The sequence below is a fragment of the Nyctibius grandis genome, chromosome 8 (genome assembly GCF_013368605.1).
Source record: "Nyctibius grandis isolate bNycGra1 chromosome 8, bNycGra1.pri, whole genome shotgun sequence".
NCBI classification, from domain to species: Eukaryota; Metazoa; Chordata; class Aves; order Nyctibiiformes; family Nyctibiidae; genus Nyctibius; species Nyctibius grandis.
This window is the reverse complement of record NC_090665.1, coordinates 10,806,042-10,824,151: the sequence shown is the minus strand read 5'-3', so window position 1 is coordinate 10,824,151 and position 18,110 is coordinate 10,806,042. Positions and strand designations below refer to the sequence as shown.

The window sequence follows — 18,110 nt, the reverse complement described above, 5'->3', positions numbered from 1 at the left end:
CCAGATTTTGTCGTAATACTCTTCTTTACATGAATGAAGAACATGTGAAGTGACTGGAGCAATGCAAATGGAGGACAATCCATTTTTCATTTTCATGTCTGAGAATTTCACTAAGATCACTCTCTCTGGGTTTCTTTTCTTTCACTGATCAAGCTCAAAGTCCTTTCAAACATCTGAATAATTTTACCTTGTTTGCGGGTTTATCGTTTAACACCTCAATGCAAGGAAAGTTCTTACTCCTTTAGTTGCTGGGAGATGTAAGCTACCATTAGCAGTTGTAACACAAGTTTTTACATGTAAGCACAACAGAACAGTCACAAATTGTTTTCCAAACATATTTTTTGAATTCTTATTGAGAATTTAAAGACTATTGTATATCTTTGGGGCAAAAGTAATAATGAGAGTGATTCCAGCAGTGGGGACTGCTGAACTACCTTGGCGTGGTGCTTTTTACTCGTTCTAGCTGCCTTCTCTGCCTGGCTTTGTTTGAGGTTATGTGATTTTAGTGTTGCAAATGCAAGGTCTTCAGTCTGGTCATTTGCTGAACCTTCAGCCTTCTCTGTTTAAATCTAATAGTAATTGAAATTATGGTTTGAAACATATTAGAACTTGTCTCTTCCTTTTAAATATGCATAAAATGAGTACTTATTGACACATATAAGTGCAAAACTACCTTATGCAAAAGGCAGTTGTAAGCAGGATCTAAGATATTACAGGTACATCCATATACAAATATAGGAAAGAGGTCTGCTGAAATCTCTGTAACCTCTGAAAACCAATTTTGAGGGTCAAAGCGAAATTTCTTTGATAGCTATTCAAAAGTCCAAATCAGAGTTCACTAAAGCTGTGATGATTACGATCTGTTTGGATCACCAAATCCATATACGTAAATTATCTTTTGTATTAGACCATTTCATATAGATGGAAAAATGGAATAGTTTGGGCACTTAGATCCTTTGCCAGGACCTGCCAGCACAAGGGCTTCTTTGTAGGCTTGATAGAGGTTGCCTGAGCTGGAAGCTTTGTCTGCAGTTTTCCATTTATCTGTCTCTAAACAAAGATAACGCCTCTCTCTCTCTTATGTCCACATGCCTTCATATGTTTAACAGTAATGTTCTTTTATGAAGACAAGAGGAAGGGTTCAGAATATTCTCCCTGTCCTGGGCAAATGCTGAAATAAATGAAACTGGTGGAGAAGTGGTGTCTGACTGCAAGGAGGCAATTCAGAAGACTTGTGTTTTGTAGTATGATTATGATTCTTCTGTGGTGAATTTAACCTTGCCAAATGAAGTAGCTGGAACATGTCAGTCATGTTTTTCAGCCACACAGGTGCTGCCCTATGTAGTCTCATTTTATGTTTCTCACCATCAGCAACTTAATCAGCGATGACATCCCTTTTCCCCTGCTCCCTGAATCTCTTGCTATGCGCTCGTGTTTGCATCAGTTCTTTGGGAAAGGTGCCACTAAGTTGCACTGAAAGATACTGCATTCTGCCAAGTAATTCATACTGATTAATGATAAACTGTCGCAACCTATTTTAGATTTTTCCATTTGTTTAGTCTCATGCTGCTGCAAAGCTGCCACATAGGTGTCTTGAGGGTTTTCTTCTTCCCATTGGGCCTTTGGAACAAGCTGAATGGCTTCAATTATTTCCTTGAAAAATGTAAATCAGATGCATGGTATAACTGATGCTCTCAGAGGAGACTTTACAGGCTCTGTACATATTGGTTTGTTAGGCTTGAGATGTGCGTGCTGATTGCTTTTATGGTTCACCTTTCTCAACCCATGAGTCTGTGCTCCACCGAGAACTGAGCTGGGTTTTTGACTGGTAAACCAGTGCCTTGCCCAAGATAAGGTTGCTGTTACAGCAGCCTGGAGGGTCTGTGCCATCTGAGTTTCAAGCACCCTGGATGGCCTCTGAATGCTCTGGGGGAAGATCTTCCCATTGCTAGCGCAGGTGATTCCTGCCATTGACTTCTTCGTGCAAATGTAATGTGGCATCCCAGTAATGGCAGGATGTGACTTAGCTGGAACCTCAGTTCAATTTATGTGTGTAAATGGGAGGAAGAGGGAAAACCTGTGACTGGAAAAGCTATGGATTTTGGGTAGGGAAACCTGTGTGTTTGCTTGAAGAGTTGAGAAAGTTAGGAGCTGCCCTGTACCCAGTGAGTCAGTCTTTGTGGGTCAGGTGCCTGTGAGAGAAAAACACCAGCTGGAGAGCAGTTTCTCCAGGGATATACTATGTTCTTCTGAGCCTGTAATGGTGGTACCTTACACACGGGAATAAATGCCACAGTGAAATGTAAGGGGATGTTGAAATAGCCTAGATGCTTGGTTATACTTATGTAACACCTTCTTGAGAGGGACAGCGATATTTTCTTCCTCCAGCCCTCCACTTCCTGGCTCAGTGTTGGGAAATGTATCAGGCTTGAATTACGCAACTTCATGTCCTTCCCAGCGTGTGCATCAAGTGCTTGGATGGTCCTCCCTGTGCTTATTCTGTCTGGTCTTAAAGCTCTGTTTGTTCATATGTCCTCTGGGAGAGCTGCGTACTGTTCAGCGATGATCAGTTTGGCAGTTCATATTTCTGTGCTTACTATTAGTTCTGATCAAGAGCCAACAATTTCCATGTGGCACCACCGGCTTGAGGGAGAGACGTTTTGTCCCTGAAATTTGTTACCCTGGGCTCCTGAAGAAGGTGGCCGTCGGCTTCCTGCCAGGGTCGAGCGGCGTGCATCGCGGTGACCGCATTTGGAGGCTGTATTTCAGAAGTTCCTCTCCTGTCCTCTTGTGTTACATCTTGGGAATATTGAGATGCTATGGTAACTTTCAAATATTTAGCTTTTGCAAAGTAAGGTATTTGACTTAGACTGTTTTTCCAGGTACTGAACCTACTCTTAGCAAATGAAGTCAGAGTATCGTTGCAGTCAGCTAGGCTGTTGCCTCCTTACTTCAAGCTGTAGGGCTTCCCTGAATCTGTGCCTTTATCTTCTGGAAGAACGGCATGGTAAAAGATAGCCAATGACAGAGGATTTACCTCACTCCTTGTCAATTATTCTGGTAAAGAAGAAAAATGATGCTTTATTTCTTGACTGATTTTCAGCACTTTAATTTCCACCCATGGGTTCTTACTGCATTTAAAAGAGTTGTGCTTACATCAATTTCAGGAGCTTCAATTATACAGTGGTATAATTACTGGAAGGCAAAAAAATGTTGATGATTACAGCAATATTTCTCAGGCTCATCAAGGAGGAAAGCACTGTGTCAGTGCAGAGGATAAATCTAACCCATCTCTCCTCACAGCCTCTTTTTGCTCTTTTACCGTCTTCTTAATTGCCAGACAGAATTTGTTTAATTTCAGATATCTGCTTTGGTTTTTCTTGCAAGATGTAATTTCTTTGGTGGAAGGAAATAGCATAATAAGTCATTTGATATCACTTGGGGCTTGGATTCCTGGCCCAATCTCTGGTGCTTTTAGAGTTGTAGTTTATAATTTGGAATGTTTTTCATGACAACCGTCTCACGCATTGCATGCTATGGCTGAAATTTTAGAATCTTGGTCTGAAAATAGTACCCAGACAAGGACTTTTTGCTGCTCAAGACTGCCTGAATGGAATTTTGGGGTCCAACCCCCTATTGCTTGCTACAATATACAAGAGAGATCTCCAGTTCTGCATCTGCTTGCAGCAGTGGTATATTAAAACAATAACAACATATATAGTATATGTACATAAAATAGTGTGCATAAAATAATGACAGATTAATCTGCCAGTTTCTCAGAAATCAATGCCTGCAAGTGGTATCTTTTGTTGTTGTTGTTTCGTGAATCATTTCCTCCTCAGCTTAAAGTGCTCCTTTGCACTATTTTCAGCTGGTTCTTTTGATCTTGTCAAGAAGGTCTCCAAGGCCAAGGATGTAGAACTGTTCATTCATGTACAGTGTGTGTTGCTGGATAATAGGATAATGGGTCCAGGATTTTAGTCATGAAGTGTCCGAAAGTGATAGGAGTAATTCTTTATAGCTCATGAAAGCACATGTTCTGTTCAACACCGAGGTGTCAGTGCAGCAGGAGATCCTAGAGCTGCCTCTTCTAGAGCCATACATCAGAGATAAATATTTAAACACCTTCTGTACGGAAGACATAAATTACGATTCACTTTCCCCAGCTGTGACTGTTGTTGGCATAATGACGAACAAACGTAGAGAAGGAACAATTTGATTCGAGCAGATGTCACAAATATCACCACATATAGTTTGAACAGAGCTATGTATCCTGGCAAGTCACAACCTCCAACTGTTGGTGAAAACCTATGAACCGTTAGTTGTCCAGAGGGGATGCTAGCTTTGGATTTGCCCTGGTGAATGATTCGTTTCAACCAAATTCTTCTGAGAGTCGTTTTCTTCTCAAAATCTCCCTGCTAATGTAAGGATAACAGTAACTCAGGAGGAGATGGGGTTCTTAGAGGGTTATCACAGCAATACTGTTTGAGTCTAACAATCAAGAATGTTGTTTGGAAACTTTACATTCATAATAATAAAAAAAAAAGTTCTGGAGAAGTCATTATTGAAATAGTAAGTGTTCTGGCATGCTGAAAGTGTTCAAGTGTAATTCACGATATCCAGGAGTAAAGCGGGAAGCCTAAGAAGCCAGCTAGGAAGATGTCCAGAAAAGCAAATCTGAAAGGTTGATGGATGCTGTAGGGAGGAAAGATAGTTGTTTTTTTAATTTGTTTTGCTGTAGACTTTACAGCGAGGGCTGTAAGTTGATGGTTGCACACATGTGTGTGCACTCCCCTACCCATCTTGGAAAATCCCCAAACCACAAATTGGTGGAATCTGGAAAAGCTTCATTACGTGCTTACTTTCTGCTTGTGCCATTCTCTGGATGGCAACATGTTGTTCCATGCTGCCGGGCCTGATGGACCTTCACTGTGAGCTGGCATGGCTCTTCCCAGGCTTTGCTTAGCTCCAAACTGGCTGGGCAGGGAATAGCAATGCAGTAGATTGATAGCAACAAAGCTGCGAAAATAGGAAGTGTTGCTCACTGAGAGGTATGTGACATTAAATTTGCTCTCCTTGCAGATGTTGCTTTCACATTTTATTAATCAAATTTCACTTGAAGTGTATCAACCAATGTCTTAAGACGGTGAGTTTTAATAGCAAGACCTAGCATGCATTTTATAGTATATAATGATAAAATGACAATAGTGATCTGAGTTGTGTGAGATTGCAGTGAGCCAGTGCTGCGTTCATCCCTTGCCTCCCCCTGGTTGTGTAAAACAAGGAGGCAGAAATACCAGCTTTTTGGATGTTGGAAGCAGCCTTACCTTCCTGAGAAGGACCTTTCCTGTCAATACCTGCCTCTGTCTCTCTCATGGGAAAGCCAAAACCAGGATCCCAAATAATAAAATCACAAGAAAGGTACAGATTTTTTGAACAATCTAATGTCCTTTTTTATTTTTCCTCCTGTGCTGGGTAAGAGTGATATTAGAAGGCAAATTGTTTAGTTAGGTAGGAAGGCAAACTTCTTTTTATTGACTGCCTGCATCCTGTCCTACCAGCACAGAATTACATTGCAGATGTGGTTTGGCTGCACAGATGCAGAATAAGATAAAAATGTTACCCTTACATGAACAGTCAAGCACTAAATAATCATTCATTTCACATGTGGTCAGCAGTTATATCCCAGGTGGAATAACGGCAGATAAGGCCCTTGTGATGGGGGTGACTTCAGGCTGTGTGAGATACTACTAAATCTCAGTGCATCTTCCTGGAAGAGCTTCATCTTGAATGGAAGGAGGTGCTTGTGGGGGGATCTGATCTTACTTTGGAATAGGAGTCAAGCCATCTCTGTTCCTGCTTACTTTTTTTTCCCTTGGTCACACGAATATAATCTAGTACAGCAAATTGTTTCCTTTAACTACTAACTTTTCTTCAAGTGATTGTTTTAAATTCTATTCTTCCAAGTCTTCTGTAAATACACACACATCACAGTAGATTATTCTTAATCCAATCTCTTATATAACCACTATCATTTTTGACTTTTCTTAGATCTTGGTTCCTGTGGAATTAGTATTTCTTAGAACTGTTTGTTTTTTCCAGTTTGGAGACTTACTTGATGATATCACATGAGTATTTGGAACCTGCACCTTATAAGAGAGTCAGGATACCTGTTGTTGTGATGGGATTGGTTTTTGGAATGTCATGCACATTAAACTCATGTAACTTTTTATAAATGCTTTCTTGAAATACTGTCCAGATTTTCAGTAGTCTGGGTTTCTTTCAGGTCCACATGATTAGGAATAAGTTTAAATAAAGTAGTGATGCTAAAAGTCCCATCTGGCCTAAGATTTGTACAATGACTGTTATACTCTGTTTTTTTCTTTTATGGAGATTGTACCCCTAATTTAGCTTGATAGCTGTAGAAATGAAGAGCTACTATGACACTGCAAAGTTGGTAATCTTTGAAGTCCCTAGGTGAGGTGGTTTTGGATCGTATCCTATATTCTGAAGAAAAGGAAAAGGGCTACATATCTATTTGCGTGTTTGTTCTTGTTATCAGCTGGCAGAGAAACAATAATTGGCTGCAATATTTACATGTGGTCAAAGCTACTAAGGTTGGCTCGTTAATTCTTTTCCCTTATTTCCTTAACTCATGTTTATGTTTCTTAAAGCCATAAATCAGAGGGACAAGGAATCTAAAATAGAGGCAATTTATGTAAATGAAGAATTGCAGCAGCTGGAGGAGTGACAGGGATTTTTCTACAACAGATTCTTTGGAGCAAGATGTGGGACCTCATTTATAACCACGTGGTCCTTGGAAATAAGGAAGGTATTTGTCATCAGGGATGAGATGCCTTAAATTTGTTGTTGGCAGAAGGTAATTTGTAACTATCTAAGATAAAGTTGTCTGAACTCTAATAGTTAGGTTTTGAATCAGCGTGCCACTAGCTTCAAAGGGCTGGCATGGTTGTGCCTTCTCCCAGTCACTGTTCCTGTGTCTTCTTCCAGATGAGGCAAAGTGCAGCCAGGTTGAGGACATCTTCTGGCCTCCCACTCCCTCCTCTCCTAGCTTTGTGACATTATTTGCTATGGGGGGGGTTCCCTTCTCCTCAAATTTCTGAAGCTAATGTCCTATCTGCCACCACATCACAAGAACTAGGAACAAGTCTATTATTGGTGCGCTATCACACAGTGGAAGGTGGCCAGTGATTTATATGCATCAATAGCAATTTTCTCAACACTGCTAACATAAGAAGTCTTACTTGTTTGCTACTTGGTATTATCCTTCACCCAATTAACGTACAAATTGTTGTTGTTTCATGAATCATTTCCTCCTCAGCTTAAAGTGCTCCTTTGCACTATTTTCAGCTGGTTCTTTTGATCTTGTCAAGAAGGTCTCCAAGGCCAAGGATGTAGAACTGTTCATTCATGTACAGTGTGTGTTGCTGGATAATAGGATAATGGGTCCAGGATTTTAGTCATGAAGTGTCCGAAAGTGATAGGAGTAATTCTTTATAGCTCATGAAAGCACATGTTCTGTTCAACACCGAGGTGTCAGTGCAGCAGGAGATCTTAGAGCTGCCTCTTCTAGAGCCATACATCAGAGATAAATATTTAAACACCTTCTGTACGGAAGACATAAATTACGATTCACTTTCCCCAGCTGTGACTGTTGTTGGCATAATGACGAACAAACGTAGAGAAGGAACAATTTGATTCGAGCAGATGTCACAAATATCACCACATATAGTTTGAACAGAGCTATGTATCCTGGCAAGTCACAACCTCCAACTGTTGGTGAAAACCTATGAACCGTTAGTTGTCCAGAGGGGAGGAGAACCTCTCTCGACCTGCTGACCACACCCCTTCTAATACACCCCAGGATGCCATTGGCCTTCTCGGCCACAAGGGCACACTGCTGGCTTTAAACTAGATTCGAAGGGGGATGGGGTGGTAGCTGGGCTTGCACCACTGGGGCAATGCTCTAGTGTTGAGGTAGACCAGGAGGCCCCCCATCCCCTGGGGTGAAATCAGGGGGTGAATCTGGGATGAAATCGGTGTGCCCAGCTCGCTCCCTGAAATGCCTGTACACCAATGCACGCAGCATGGGGAATAAGCAGGAGGAGTTAGAAATCCGTGTTCGGTCGGGGGGCTATGATCTAGTGGCAATTACAGAGACTTGGTGGGACGCCTCGCATGACTGGAATGTGGTCATGGATGGCTATGTCCTGTTCAGGAAAGACAGGCCGCTAAGGAGAGGTGGTGGAGTTGCTCTTTATGTGAGTGAGCAGCTAGAATGTATTGAGTTCTGTCCAGAGGCAGATCAGGAGCGAGTTGAGAGTTTGTGGGTGCGAATTAAGGGGCAGGCTGGCAGGGGTGATACTGTTGTGGGTGTCTATTACAGGCCACCGGATCAGGATGAGGACGGTGATGAGGCCTTCTACAGGCAGCTGAGAGCAGTCTCGCAATTACAGGGCCTGGTTGTTGTGGGGGATTTCAACTACCCTGATATTTGCTGGGAGGCCTACTCAGCCAGCCATCCTCAGTCCAGGAGGTTCCTCCAGTGCATTGATGATAACTTTCTGATGCAAATGGTGGATGAGCCAACTAGGAGAGGAGCGCTGCTGGATCTGATCCTCACTAACAAGGAGGGTCTGGTTGAAGAGGTGAAGGTTGAGGGCAGCCTTGGTTGTAGCGACCATGAGATGGTAGAGTTCAGGATCTCATGTGGCAGGAACAGAATAGCTAGCAGAATCACAACCCTGAACTTCAGGAGGGCCAACTTTGGCCTTTTCAAGCAATTGCTAGGGGAAATCCCATGGGACAGGGTACTAGAAGGTAAGGGGGCCCAAGATAGTTGGTTAGCGTTCAAGGACTGCTTCTTCCGAGCTCAAGATCAGAGCATCCCAACAGGTAGGAAGTCAAGGAAGGGTACCAGGAGACCTGCATGGTTGAACAGGGAACTGCTGGGCAAACTCAAGTGGAAGAAGAAGGTGTACAGATCGTGGAAGGAGGGGCTGGCCACTTGGGAGGAATATAAGTCTGTTGTCAGAGGATGTAGGGAGGCAACTAGGAAAGCTAAGGCCTCCTTGGAATTAAACCTTGCAAGAGAGGTCAAGGACAACAGAAAGGGCTTCTTCAAATACATTGCAGGTAAAGCCAACACTAGAGGCAATGTAGGCCCACTGATGAATGAGGTGGGGGTCCTGGAGACAGAGGATAAAAAGAAGGCGGAGTTACTGAATGCCTTCTTTGCCTCTGTCTATACTGTTGGAGGCTGTCCTGAGGAGCCCTGGACCCCTGAGGCCTCAGAAGAAGTCAGGATAGAGGAGGAATCTGTCTTGGTTGATGAGGGCTGGGTCAGGGACCAATTAAGCAACCTGGATGTCCATAAATCCATGGGCCCTGATGGGATGCACCCGCGGGTGCTGAGGGAGCTGGCGGAAGTCATTGCTAGGCCACTCTCCATCATCTTTGCTAAGTCGTGGGCAACGGGAGAGGTGCCTGAGGACTGGAGGAAAGCGAATGTCACTCCAGTCTTCAAAAAGGGCAAGAAGGAGGACCCGGGTAACTATAGACCGGTCAGCCTCACCTCCATCCCCGGAAAGGTGATGGAGCAACTTGTTCTTGGTGCTGTCTCTAGGCACATCAAGGATAGGGGGATCATTAGGGGCACTCAGCATGGCTTCACCAAGGGGAAGTCTTGCTCAACCAACTTGATAGCCTTTTATGAGGATGTTACCCGGTGGATAGATGATGGTAAAGCTGTGGATGTGGTCTATCTCGATTTCAGTAAAGCGTTTGACACGGTCTCCCACAGCATCCTCGCAGCTAAACTGGGGAAGTGTGGTCTGGATGATCGGGTAGTGAGGTGGATTGTAAACTGGCTGAAGGAAAGAAGCCAGAGAGTAGTGGTCAGCGGGACAGAGTCCAGTTGGAGGTCTGTGTCTAGCGGAGTTCCGCAAGGGTCGGTTCTGGGACCAGTTCTATTCAATATATTCATTAATGACTTGGATGAGGGATTAGAGTGCGCTGTCAGCAAGTTCGCTGATGACACAAAACTGGGAGGAGTGGCTGACACACCGGAAGGCTGCGCAGCCATTCAGAGAGACCTGGACAGGCTGGAGAGTTGGGCGGGGAGAAATTTAATGAAATATAACAAGGGCAAGTGTAGAGTCCTGCATCTGGGCAAGAACAACCCCATGTACCAGTACAAGTTGGGGACAGAGCTGTTGGAGACCAGCGTAGGGGAAAGGGACCTGGGGGTCCTAGTGGACAACAGGATGACCATGAGCCAGCAGTGTGCCCTTGTGGCCAAGAAGGCCAATGGCATCCTGGGGTGTATTAGAAGGGGTGTGGTCAGCAGGTCGAGAGAGGTTCTCCTCCCCCTCTACTCTGCCCTGGTGAGGCCGCATCTGGAGTATTGTGTCCAGTTCTGGGCCCCTCAGTTCAAGAAGGACAGGGAACTGCTAGAGAGAGTCCAGCGCAGAGCCACGAAGATGATTAAGGGGGTGGAACATCTCCCTTATGAGGAGAGGCTGAGGGAGCTGGGTCTCTTTAGCTTAGAGAAGAGGAGACTGAGGGGTGACCTCATTAATGTTTATAAATATGTAAAGGGCAAGTGTCATGAGGATGGAGCCAGGCTCTTCTCAGTGACATCCCTTGACAGGACAAGGGGCAATGGGTGCAAGCTGGAGCACAGGAGGTTCCACTTAAATTTGAGGAAAAACTTCTTTACTGTAAGGGTGACTGAACACTGGAACAGGCTGCCCAGAGAGGTTGTGGAGTCTCCTTCTCTGGAGACATTCAAAAGCCGCCTGGACGCGTTCCTGTGTGATATGGTCTAGGCAATCCTGCCCCGGCAGGGGGATTGGACTAGATGATCTTTCGAGGTCCCTTCCAATCCCTAACATTCTGTGATTCTGTGATTCTGTGAAATTAATGCCCTGGAACCTGTATCTGTGGCAGTATCTCCTTCTACAACATCTTGAAGAATTGCAAGTGATGCTTTCAATCAAGTTTCTTGTTTAAGAGGTGCCACTCGGAACACTGAAAGATAAATTAAAATTCTTCCTGATTATCTTTTCCAACAAATTCCTCGCTGCTTCAGTAGTTGTGTACTTGGCATCATTTCTCAGCATGTGTGCACTGATAACACAACTGGTACACATTTTTGAAGGTCCCAGTTTCCAGTTTTTGTCCCAGCCTTAACTACCTGGAGGCTTTTTAAGAAGTGTCAGTAGTGACTGTAGGAAAATCCTGCAGGACAGACTGCTGCTCTACTAACTGTGCTGAAAAAGGCAGTCACTTTTGTATGCGTTCTTGCTTTCTCGCTGTTTCTATGGGTTTATGTTTGTTTTCTGTGTTGTGTCACATTCGGCAATAACTGTTTCATGAAAGTAGGTCTGTCTATGTCTCTTCTGAGATTTTTAGGCTTCCAGTATGCTAGTGATTGATCTGTCTTCAGCTGTATCATCTCCTGGGGTTGAAGCATTTGTTTGTTTTTAGCTTTATCTAAATTACTTTAAAACAGAGAGCAGTGCCAAAACACATACTTTTAATTGAGCAGCTTTGGAAGTGTGAAAATGAAGACTTGGCATGATCTAATTAGCACTTGTGTATTTTGGTTGCAAAAAGTGACTGGTGAAAAATTCCCCAGACATTGTTCTCTGTTCTGTCTGAAAAAAAATCCTGCATAAAGGTATGTATCCTGCTTAGTTCTTGTTGGTGCTTGGAAGTCCCGACTGTAATGCTTTTGCTAATTAGCTAGCTGCCAGGACATCCTTCTGTCCTTGTTCTCTGTGCTTTTTGCTTGTTTGTTGGAATGAGCATTGGCTCTTTTGTTTGTAAGCTCTACAGAAATTGGCATCTCTTTTCCTGTGGTCTCTTTAAATCCCACATGGCATCGTGTTTGCCAGGTTGCTGCTGTCTGGGGAAAGTCCCAAGGAGCTGTGTGAAGTGGAAAGTTTATCTCAGCAGCTTCTCTTTCTTCCTGAACTAATGACTGTTCAGGGGAGTGGGGTGGGGAGTTCTGGTAAAAGCCTTTAGTACAGTAGCCAGGTAACTCACCTCTATGTCCTCCTTGACTTTTTTTCCTGTAAAGTGAATTTTCTCAAAGATTTTATCATCTCTTTTGATGTCAGATTGCCTGACTTTTTTTCCTTTTCTGTGCAAACCAGGTCTGCAGCTGTAGCCCCTTGTAGTGACTGCAGCTGCTGTGATGGTCTGGCTTAGGTTTGGTGTGAGGATGAGACCTTGTTGGGTGACAAGCATCCTCTCTAAAGGTTCCCATCCACAACAAATCTGTGCAGAGCCCAGCTGTGTCTGACGATGCTGTAGGACCCATGCTCTGCACAGCCCGATTGCTTTGGGAACGGCTCGCTGTCCATTTCAGTGCAGTCTCTTTCTAACCAAGTACCGTCCCCTAACCTTTAGTCTCACAGTCTTGGCAAAGCAGCCCAGCAATGGTGGAGCTTTGCAAATACCTTTCTGTTCAACCATTGTCTCGCAGTTGTCCCTTAAATATATAATTGACTGCTGGTGTTAGAGAGGCAGCATATGGCCTCCCTCCTAATTTCCTTCAGTATCTCCATATTAGAGCAGTACCCAGAGGGAACGTACCAGCGATCCTTTCCAGTGACTGCGCCTGGCTGCGTCACCTGGCCGGGAGCAGAGTCGCTGCCTCCCGTACTGAAGAGCTGCTCAGCATCACCACTGATGCCATCCCTGGGTAGAGAATAAATGGCATGTCTGCCTCTAGTTTATTTATCTGGCTGAGCAGGGGGTCTAATGCCATGGGTGAGTGCTGTGTTGGCAAGCTGTCTGGTGCTTGAGCTCACCTCTTCGAGTCTGTGTTGTACCATGTAGACATACCCAAGATTAATGGATGGCCATTAGTTTAATCTGATTTAATTTGGTAGCTATGCTTCATGCATAGTCAGAGCAGTGTTTTGACAGCATGGCATTACTTTATCTACTCTTCCTGTTTTTTCCCCCCGTATTCCCGAAGCTTTCTCTAAAACTGTTTATTCTTTTTCATTCTTTTTTCTTCTCTGCACTGTTGTTGAACTGTGGATGTAATATGTTTATCAGCTCAGATTCGCGTCTTGGAAACTTAATTTACCTTTTTATGTAACGCTTTATCACTAATGCATGGTAACGTTTCCTGCCAGGATATGCATTGTTAAAATCCGTTGGTAGGAAAAAAAAAGCAGCATAGAAGCGGATGGCTCTCCTCTTGTAAGGTTCAAAAGTTTGTAAAGCAAAAAAGGAAAATGTTCTTCATGGTACCTGACATCATTTTAGAGCCACCATCCTACTTTCCCATGGGGTGACTCCTATCAGTGGCTAAGATATAACGGAGCCCAAAGACTAGGTGTGGTGGCAGCCATCACTGTCAAGTAAAGGAAAGGCTGGGAGGGGAAGGCTGGCCTTGTCAGGGCAGTGTCTCCGTCTATACAGTAATTTCCTATGAGCTGACTGAGACCTTGAGCAGACTTTTTGCTAACAAAACCACTACCACATGTCAAAATGGATTTTTTTTTTTTTTTCCATTGTCTTTTTGTTGCTGAAGGAGTCAGCGTTATCCAGTGGTCAGTTATTCAGCTGTCCATCCTCCTGTGCCAGCAAAACCACTTAAGCCAGTTAACAACACTGGTTTCTTGGGGTTGGGTGGCACATCGCTGCAGCAGCCAACTTCAGTGACATGGGAATGGTCCTGGGACCTGAGGGTTGTCTTTGAGCAATTAGTTGCTATGATCGTAAATAAACTATTACACTGTGCTTCAGAGCTCCAGTTCCCAAGCACTGATTTCTGTGAAGTGCTTTGTGAAAGAAAAAAAACCATAATCTGCAGTTAAACTAATCTCCTCTAACAATGTATAATGTGTTCTGAGGACCAGTGCTCGAGGGAAGGGCGTTGTACAAAATGACAGACAACAAAATATACATAACTCTTTGAGCTGGGCTTTTGTGGTATTAGGAAATAGAGCTCCCAACACTGGCATATCACCCTCTCTGAATAAACACTGTAGTTTTACCAGCTAAGGATCAATTACTTTAGAAAGCACTAAATATTTGTCAAATACTTTTCCTTCGTATATTTCACATCCGGATCCTTTTGTCTTCATCGACTTGCCTCAACACCTCTGGTGCTCAGCAGGCTGGGCATGCTCCTTCCGATGCCTCCGTGTGGCCCGAGTGCTGTGCCCTGCACCTTGCCTCAGCCTTAACTTCGTACGTAACAGTAGCTGGTAGCATAGGTTGGTCCATGTCACTTAGATGAGGGACCAGAATGAGAGCAAATACTTGCCTCTACTGAGCAGCTCTATGCCTTTGTGTCTGTTAAAGAAAATCTCTTCCCCTTTGCAGATGTGAGGAGGTGTAAAGCATGGTTCCTATGTCCTGGCTAGCAGGAGACCCAAGGAAATGTTCTTTGTTTAGATTGTGTTGATCATTTTTAGTGTAAAGTGTTTTTTCCAGCTGAGTCTGTGGATGGATGTACTGTACATTATAGGATTATGATATAAAAAAAAGTGATGAAAAACATCAACACTGAATTTTAAGTTTGCCACAGGTGCTGCTTTTTTAGTTGCTGCCACCTTTTAAAATTTTTCAAGTCCAGGGTTAATGGGAACAGCATCAGAATAAATATCTTCCTGCCTGCGTCGCATCGCCTCAGCTCTGAAATGAAAAATAATGCAGGCTTAGCAAAACCTCCACTCTTCCCCAAGATATACCAGGGGAAGCTTGCTTTATTTCTTTACCAGGTATACATAACTTGTTCTTCACAATAAAAATAAAAAAGCGCCCCCACCCCATTAATTATCTTTGATACATGATTGTGAAAAAATGTTACCCAAAACGTGTGAGATTTTTCCAGCACAGTCTTCCTGATACTCTCACTGTGCAGAAGCAAATACAGAATAAATGAGTGAGTTTAGAACAGAAAAGCCCAGTTCATGTGTCTTTGATAAATGACAGCGAATACAGACAGACAAGGATGATTTTTTAAAATTTGCCCTGAAGAAGGTTTAGATCATGCCTTAATACCTCATACATTACAGGATATTTATATTTGTGTAAACACTGTAGTTAAAGTTGAGGTTAGTCAACCTTTCTGTGTTACAAGCTTAGAGGATTGAGTGCAACCCTACATTAAAACTTATTCTGGGCAGAAAACTGACTTTAGAGGTTTGTTTTGAAGTCAGTGTTTTCTGGACAAAATTTGGTAAGTCTTTTCAGTGATTTTTCTCAAATTAAAGTAAAATTTTATGCAGCTGATGACTCCAGGATGAAAACTTGACACGTGTGCTTCCACTTGGCTATGAGGGGAGGGGAAAAAAAAAGTTCCTTCAAAGTCTTTAGGATACATTGAAACTTTGGGTAGTCCGGGGGTTGCTTTGGAAAAGCTAATGCTTGTTAGAAGTGAATACCTCGGGAATCTAGTAAATCATACAAGTGCACGTGACAGTTTTGATATGATAGATGAGCGTGTTAGGCCAGTGATGGGGAAACTTCATCTTAAGTGGTTGTTGGCACGTTAGACAGGAATGAGCCGCTCCCTGTGGAGGTCAAGAGTACGTTGGTATTTGTGTGGCAACTTTTGACTGTTCGAAAGGAACAAGAGCAGTTTAAATTCCCAAGTAATGCATAGTTACATGAACTGTATATAGCCTGCAAGGCTTCCAGCTAATATGCTGGAGTAACTTATACTTCTAAAAGTTCTGTATTTTATCATTAACGAAAAATAAGACAGACTACTTTTTGTATTGGGGGGCTATAGCATGCCTGTTTCACTGTACATCTGTTGCAATATCCATACATTTTATATGACTTGCTGCAAAATATTTATACAGGTGAGAACAGTGTCTATAGTGAGACTGATTTGTGTATTAATTTACCTTGACGCCTAATTTCAAAGCACCGTAGCAACTTTCTGTTTTTCTTTTAGATCGGGCCTCGGTGCTTTTAGAGCTTGCTGATTCCAGCTCATTGTTTTATATTATTGGCAGTTTTGAAGCTATTAAATGTTTAAGTTGCATCTTCCAGTTACAAATTCACAGCTTTCTTCAGTGTCATTTGAAGTAGAATTTGGTGGGAGAAGCTCATAAAGTCATGATGAGAGGAAAAAATAAGAGGCATACAGTTGAATGGTGTGAGAAGTGGAACTGGTTTTCCTCCAGGTTTTGAAGTATTAGCTTTATTTTTAACTAGCCTAGATTAAGGGTTTGATAAATTGGGGATGTGTGGACTGTGCGGGGCAAAGAAAGCAATATTCTCTTAAGAAATTATAAAAACCATATTGTAGAGCTTGGGTAGAACATTTTAATTGTACTCATAGAGTTACCAGACAGCTTAGTAAGAGTAGGCCTCAGAGAAGGCCCTAAAAGGCCTGTGCATAATGCAGTAGAATAACTTCTGGGAGGTTTTAAGACAACTTTAGAATGTGGTCAAATTAGAAAGAAAAGTATTAGTTAAGAATTGAATAACTTGCTTAGTTTTATTATGGTGGAGTCCTATTAAGGTTTTACAAGGAAGCGAGTTTGATCGTGTACTTCGTTTGAAGCCAAGTTTGCGTTGCAGATAGCCTTTGCTCTTCAGAAGCCTTTCTCGGTTGGTTTGAATGTGCTCGTTAAAGGAAGGATGCCTTTGGTGGAGGTGACTGGCCGTGTCTGCTCACGGCAGGCAGCACAGGTGCATTGTTACGGAGTGGGAACCGGTCCCTCCCTGGAGCTGGGAGACATGGTGTGAACTGGTAGGCTATCGATAACCTTTTGTATGTTTAACAAGATAAATCCTTCCGTTTAATTGTTTCACTGTGAACAAATGCTTATCACTGGATGTTTTTGGACTTGTATCCCTTTTGATTTGTTTTGGATCAGGGACTGTAAAAGCCATTTAATCATCTGCAACTTGCAGCAAAATCTTTAACTTCAGAAAAGGGCAGTGAAAGGAGGTCGGGGTTTCTGGGGGGTGCTGCCCCAGCAGAGTGCCTGTGGAGCTGCTGATACCACTGAGCAGAGCTCATGTGCAGGGGGGTGTTGCAGGGTATGGAGCAAGTATTCTCCAGCTTGTTAGAATTGCTTAAGCAAGAATTGCAGTTACTCCTAGTGTCTAATGTGCAACCTCCTGGTGTCATTTGACTTCTCTCAGTGCTGTATAATTGGGGGGCTAGGAGCTATAAAGTACTTTATTCAGTAGTCTGGGGGCGAGAATGTGGGAGAGTGTCTGCACACTTCAGCACTTCACATGGCTAATCTCTGCCCCATGTCACCTTCTTCATTTACCTTAGAATCATAGAATTGTAGAATAGTTTGGGTTGGAAGAGCAATGAGCTGGGACATCTTCAACTAGATCAGGATGCTCAGAGCCCCATCCAACCTGACCTTGAATGTTTCCATGGATGGGACATCTACCACCTCTCTGGGCAACCTGTTCCAGTGTTTCACCACACTCATTGTAAAAAAATTATTCCTTAAGAAGAAATTTTCTCTCTACACATCTTCCATCCCCCAGTGCCAGGACCCAGCGTTGCCAAACTGGAGGTGATGACCTTGGGTCCCAAATGGAGAAGTGGGATGTGAATTTGTATCCCCAGCAGCTCGAGAACAAACTGCTGTGTGAAGTGGTTTCTTCTGATAATGGTGTTATGGCATAGGTGTAGCATGGTATGTGGTGGAACGGCAAATTAGCTTGAAGGGTAAACAGACATTTCAAAACAAGGCAGAGAATCTGAGGAGGTATTAAGCAAAAAGGAAGTGGAGGGATTAAGTGTTTTGCTTGAGAGGGCATTAACTTGCTTTTCACACGTCCCCAGCTCTCCAGGCAACGTAGATGCTTTGGGTACTAATAGTCTTGGATGTGGCAGCTGTCATCTGTGGGTAGAATGGGAGCAGGCAAGTGGGAAGTTTTCCATGTCAAAGCCAACAAATACACTGGTTTTGCTGGTGATAAAGCAAATGGAAGGGGTTCCCTAAAGCTGTGGGCTGCCTGGGTAGGATCTGAGAACTTGCCCTTCTTCCTTTTCTGTTTTATCAGCTTGAGATGAATGGCGAGTCATTGTTAGCTGCGTGGCGTGTTTCATTATTGAAGACCTGTCAGAAAGG

General features: G+C 43.3%; 1 protein-coding gene across 2 annotated transcripts in view; it reads left to right on the top strand.

The window, feature by feature from the left end:
* DIS3L2 (DIS3 like 3'-5' exoribonuclease 2) overlaps window positions 1-18,110 on the top strand; it is a 198,602-nt gene that overhangs the window by 30,680 nt on the left and 149,812 nt on the right. The window lies entirely within an intron of this gene.